Here is a 6,509-nt window from a genome sequence, read left to right as displayed (position 1 = left end):
CAGTATTCAGAACTTTAAAATCCTGTCCTGAAATAGTGATGAGCAAGTGTGTACTCAGTTAGCACTGTCCTGCAGAGAAGGCATTGGTGTCAGAGAGCTCTTGTGTGCCCTCTCCCAAAAAATGCTGTGACTATTTTGCACATCAAACACCTTCTACATAGACAGCCAGCCCTTTCTTCTGATCTGCAAAGTCAGTACTCTTTCTGTGCATCTTTACTAAGAAACCAATTGCAAAGACCATTACAATGTCAGCATGAACATTCCTTTTAGAATGAACCTCTTAAACAAGACACTTCCCCAAACCTCTTAGTCAAGTTAAGCACAACAACACATGTGACAATTTACACCAGTTTGGCCTGTTCTGGCAGCTCCTTGCTGAGGGAAAAGAGACAATTGGTTCCCTATGTCTGACTAAAAGCTTGATCTGAGACTGTGAAAAATCACAGAACCATAGAAAATGCTGAGTTGGAAGAGACCCATCAGGATCATCGAGTCCAGCCCTGGTCTTGCACAGGACACCTCAAGAGTCACACCATGTGCCTGAGAGTGCTGTCCAAAAGCTGCTTGAACTCAGATGGGCTCAGTGACCATTTCCCTGGGGAGCCTGTTCCAGTGTCCGGTCCTCTCTGGATGAAAAGCTTTTGCCTGGTATCCAACCTAAACCTCTCCTGACTCAGCTTTGTGTAATTTCCTTGAATCCCGTCACTCATCACGAGAATGAAGAGATCAGTGTCTGCTCCTCCCTTCCCCTTGTGAGGATGGTGGAGACTACAGTGAGATCTCCCCTCAGTCTCCTCTTTCTGAACAAACCAAGTGACCTCCTCATAAGGCTTCCTTTCCAGACCCTTCACCATCCTTGTGGCCCTCTTTTGGACAGTCTCTGATAGCATAATGGGTTTTTTATGTTGTTGTGCTGAAAACTGGCCTCAGAACTCAAGGAGAGGTCGCCCCGGAGCAGAGCAGAGTGGGACAACTCCCTCTCTTGTCCATCTGGGGATGCTGTGCCTGATATGCCAGCTAGGACATGGTTGGCCCTCCTGGCTGCCTGGTTTACATAAAAATGAAAGCTGCCTTCTCCTTCTTTGCCTCAGTTTGCAATGTAATAACTTCTCGGTGTTTCTCACGAGTGACTCAAATGGAAATGGAAGTTGATCCCCATGGCATGTGGTCCCCTACACTTGTCTCTGCATACAGGAACGCTGGACACATAGCCTGGGTGAGTGCCACAATGGTTTTCAAGACTCGTGGTATGAATTCCTAGAGAGCAAAGAGTGTATCTATGTTCATGTATGGAGCTGCGGGTGATTACATCCCAGCTGTTTACAGCCTCCTCAGGGCATCTGTAGTCATTAATTCCAGAGAAATCTTTTCAGTAGTTTCAAGTACTCAGGCTAACATTCAGTGAATCTAGTAAATAACTGGGTTTTGTTTTTCCTTATGCTAAACTCTGATAACAATTTATTTAGTTCAATAACACATCGGCAAAGTTGCTCACATATGACATTTCATACATAATTCTGGATTCTTTCAATTTATAAAGCTACTTCTTGTGAAACATGCTTTTAATCAAGGTAGCCTATTTAGATAATCTTCTCTCAGGGAAGCATTAACATCAGCTTTAAAACTATGTTGCTCAACTGCTTGGTGTTGATTCTGCCGTGCTAGACTGGTCCCCATCATGCCCTTGTGCTTCATGCCAGTGTTGAAAAGGAGGGACAGGCTCTTCACCATCAGAGCATTTGCAGCAGAAGGCAAGTGATGGAGTGGAAATCCTTGTGGCAGCTAATGCAAGTGTTAAGTTTGGACCCCTAGAGCAGGCAGGTACTGTCAATCACAAACATACAAATGTCAAGAATTTGTTGTCTGGCTTTAGACTGTAATAGTTTTCCTACTTTATTTTCTGACTAATTTCTTACCATAACATTGTTTGTCACCCTGAGTGTGACCAAGTAACAGCAGCTTTATTACTTCCCTAACAGATGCCCCTGTTCTAGTTTCACTTTCATACTTTTTGTGTCACAGGAGATTCTACAACTGGTACTGGGTTTAACAATTCTCTCACAATCTGTGCATAAATGTTTTAAGTTATCAGTTTTTTGTTATTACCTAACAGTGTTAGCTATAAAACAAGTAGAAAAAAAAACCCCTTTGTTAATTTTGGTCAAAGTTTTGCTCTGTGCTTTGCAAGAAATTAATTCATTACAGATGTTTGTATGGGTAGTAAGAAAAAATAGCAAACGAATCTTCAGTGGCCAGGTCTGGCTTTTTCTGAGTCAAAAGGCACAAGCTGAGTGTGGACCTGGAACCCATTTTCTACACATCACATTTTATCACTTTCACACACTCACACCAGCTCTCCTTTATGTCAGATGCACAGATACAATGCCAGTGAAATCAGTGTACAAATACCAGGCTGGATCATGTATCCTGCTATACTCTTACACAAATCCTTTGGAAGGGCTCTGAAATAGCTGCATTAATGCTGCTGAGGCCATGGCTTATAGAACTGGACACAGATCACGGGAGAGTGGCTTATGAAGTCCTCCTAAGCTGGTCTGTAAGGCACACATGCTTTCATGTCTTGTCTCTGTTACACCTCCTTGCAAGGGATATAAGCAGATACAGATCTAAATCTGTCCGTCTGTCTATCATTTGTCTGTCTATCTATCTATCTATCTATCTATCTATCTATCTATCTATCTATCTATCCATCTATCCTCAGGGGTGGGACGTCAGTTGTGCCTCAACACAGAAAGACCTTCAGTTCTAGATATTGAAAGAATAAAAAGTAAAAAGCTTTGTCCCCTGCACACTGAGCCACTCATTCACAGATTTAGCTAGTTAAGTATGAAACTGAAAATCACTTTCTTTTCACAGCCCATCCCCTAGATTCGAGCTGCCAAGTCTCCTTCTCCAAATGCTAACCCAGATGCCCCCCATGCTGGCACTCTGCCTATGCACAGCAGTCTCCCATAAGAAGGGATGGGTCCTGGTTTTCTCTTTTGACCCATACCATCCACCTACTTAGTGTTTTATCTCTGTACCATCTGGAGAACATAAAATGAATGTCAATTCCTTTCAAAACCATGGGAGGTATCATTTTTCCTCGTTGACATACAGTTCAAAACACAGCAGACATCCAACCTTCAACACTGCCTTTTTTAAGGTGTGCCTGGGTATAATCCAGCTCCTTCTCAATCCTCTTTAAGGGAGCCCATTTGTCCTGTCCCAGTAGCCTTAACTCTGGGAAATTCACTCTCTGGTCCTCTGTGGCATCTTTTTATTACATCAGTTGATCTCAATGCCCGAAGAATTGGTGGCAGCCCTGGATAGATGGGCTTTGTGTGCATCTGTGCCTTGATGCTTTATTCCTTCTTCAGGCAGTAGCTGGGGACCAGCTGAGGCCATAGCTCAGCAGGAATTTCTCCTACCAACACAGTCACAATGGCATGTGCCAGAGGAGAAGACAGCACTCATGTACAGAAACACATTTGGAGTACAAGGCTAGTGAAAATAACAGTTGTAACCTGAGGAACACTTGGCTTCTTCCTGGAGAGAGTGATAAGTAAGAAGTGATTGATCCGTATTCAAAAAAGAACCAAACACCAAAAGCCAAAAGACAGCAACAAAAAGCAGTAGGGACACTAGCTGAAAAGTAAGGAAAAGAAGATGGAATAAAAAAAATCCAAGAAGGAAATCTTTTAAACACTCTCAAACAGAACAAAATAGACTGAAATAGAGAAAATAAAATAATTTTATGTATGTGGCAGGAATGTGTTGGCTTTGTTTGGGAAGAGGACAGAAGTCATCATGCACTAAACTTGGTTAGCATTTGTCAGTAGAAAGAACTACATTTCCATTTCATTTTCAGCTGAAGCTATCACTTCCATAGTAGTGGCATCTGTGGAATCCAAGGATATATGGTATGATAAGAGGTCCTGATTTTTGGAGGCAGTCAATGCCTTAACTGTTGAGAGCCTGAAGCACTGTTCTACTTTTGGCCACTAACTACGAAAGTAGAGAAAACCAGTAAAGACAGAACACTCGGTGCTTTCAAGATGTTTTTATATTTGATTTCTTTTTTCCTAATTTATGCAGTTGTATGCCAGGAACAATTTGTCACTGAGACTGTGGTAACTTGGGGTAGAAAGGAAAGATAGTGCAAGGTGAAAGGGGAGATTGCATTGCATTTTGCAGCCACAGCATTTGGAAAGATAGCATCCAGCCAGGAATGGAGTTCATGGCTAAATGCCAAACATGTTTTGACTCATGAGGATTTGCTGGAATATAAAGAGTTCAGAGAAGTAGCTCTGCAGTTTACCTCAGTCTTAAAAGACTTAGCAATTTTAGGCATTTGTTAGACTGGAGATTTCAACAGGAACGTGGGATTTTCTCTTTTGCTGAGGCCTACAGCAGGTCAAAAGGTTTATTCTTAGGATTTAGAAGATTTAGGGATCCACACCTGGCAGAAAATATTTTTGTATGCCTGGAAGAAAATATTTCAGCTCTGAGTTTTCTTAGTCAAGCTGCCTTTATGCTATTGATAATTACATTAGCAATTTTGAAACTCAGTTCAGTGCTTATTGGCGCTTACATATTTTGTAACTCTATCTTCAAAGCATTTAAATATTCCTTAATCTCTTTCTGCTGTCTTTTCTTTTAGATATCTTAAATATGTATGATTCTATGATTCTCTCCTATTGGATTGCTTTGTGTCGACAATGCACTGTATATAGCTGGTTTGGCTTGGAGATGCTTTCAGAGAAAGGATGAAAAAGGTAGAAATTGTCATATTATTTATGTTTCTACAGCAGCTTCCACCTTTGTAAAGGCTGCATCTTTACCTTGGTGAGACCAAATGTATGTTGAAAGTACATGTGTCTCATAATCTGTTTTCTCTTAGAAGCTGCTTGCAAACAGAGGCATTGCTAACACTGTGGTTACCTTTTGAGTAGCATCCCTTTTTTTCTCTGTTGGTTTTTTTTTTTTTTTCCTCAGCCCTGTGTATTTTTTTCTTTTGTTGTTTTGTTTGGTTTGGTTTTTTTTTAATTACATTTTCAGTGTCAGTATATGTCTCTTTCAGGCACCTGCTTTTGTTCTCCCATGGCATCCTTTACAGTTGGGATAAGGTACACAAAATGGTTCATTATTGTCGGATTGAAAACATCTTTTGCACCAGTTCTCCAAGTGAGGAGCATGTTGAAAGGCACCAGTTGTGCATGACTAAATAAAAAGCTGAAATTTCTTTTATCTGCTGGGGTCCTGCAGCTTATATTTATTTTAAGTTCTTTAATATGGTTGCTGTTACTAAAAATGCCAACAGAGGTGATAACAATAGCAATAAAAATAATATTTGAAGAACTAACAGAGAACAAATGTTCTGTTAGTGATGAGTCCTACTAGTGTGGAAACTGCTGCCTGTATTTATGTGCAAATTCTGTGTTGGCTGAACCACTCTCTTCTGTCTTGGTGTGTATGGAATGCACAGAATTAATAGAATAGTATAAATTGAATTAATAGAATAAATAGAATTAATACTTAGCCTAAGTATAAAATTGACTTTAAATCCCACAATCAAATTAGAGCCACCACTTTCTCAAGCACTCCAAAAATCCTTTGCCAACTTTAAATAAAGAAATGTTAGTGAAAATTTCACATCATTTCAAACACAGAGCTTTTATTTGGTCACCTGGTAGGGCATGATTTTAAATTCACTAATGGCACAGCTCTTCACAGAAGGCAAAGGAAAAAGAAGCCATCCCTTATGGGTTTGTGAGTTGGTGCAGGGAGTGCAGCCACCTGCTGGGTAACCCACCGAGGTGCTGCTGGCTGCACAGCTCACAAAGCAGCATCACCAGTGTTAGTGCCCAAAAGGAGCTGGCAGAGAAGGAGGTGGGAATTGCTGCCAACTCATATCCTTCCCATCACTTTGTTCAGGACCAAATGAGATCCATCAGTCTTTTTCTGGAGTAGGGTCTTACAAGGACTTGCTTTCCTCCCCCTGTGGTGTCAGATGCTGACCTGCCTGATGAATGAGCTCATTTAATAATGATTCTTTCTTCTGTGCCATACCTGCTCCTGGAGTCACTCAGATGATACCAGTATGCACATTTTAAATTAAACATTTTTATGTATTACTTAAAATAATAATAAGGAATGGGATACTGTCTCCTTAAATCACAGTCCTGGGTAATTACAGCTAGGATAAGCACGGGAGACCAGAATTCAAACCCAAACTATTAAATTGCTGTAGCAGAAAATAGTTTCCTAAGGCTCTGTAGCAAGGTGCTCTGCCTAAGCAGGGATACAGCAGCTTGAACTTTGTCACATTTACAGCTTATCAGTGATGGATTGAGCAAGGAGGGTCTGCTGATCACTGATAAGGCTGAGCAAAGGGTCTGCTGTTTTTAGAGGATATGAAGGCCAGGTGCTTCCTGACTGAGGCTGGGATCAGCAGGGCTGTGCAGGCACTGATACGGAAGTGAGAGCCAGAAGTGTCAAGCAGAAGA

The sequence above is a fragment of the Ammospiza caudacuta genome, chromosome 1, assembly GCF_027887145.1.
Source record: "Ammospiza caudacuta isolate bAmmCau1 chromosome 1, bAmmCau1.pri, whole genome shotgun sequence".
In the NCBI taxonomy this organism is placed as follows: domain Eukaryota; kingdom Metazoa; phylum Chordata; class Aves; order Passeriformes; family Passerellidae; genus Ammospiza; species Ammospiza caudacuta.
Note: the sequence above shows the minus strand (reverse complement) of the source record.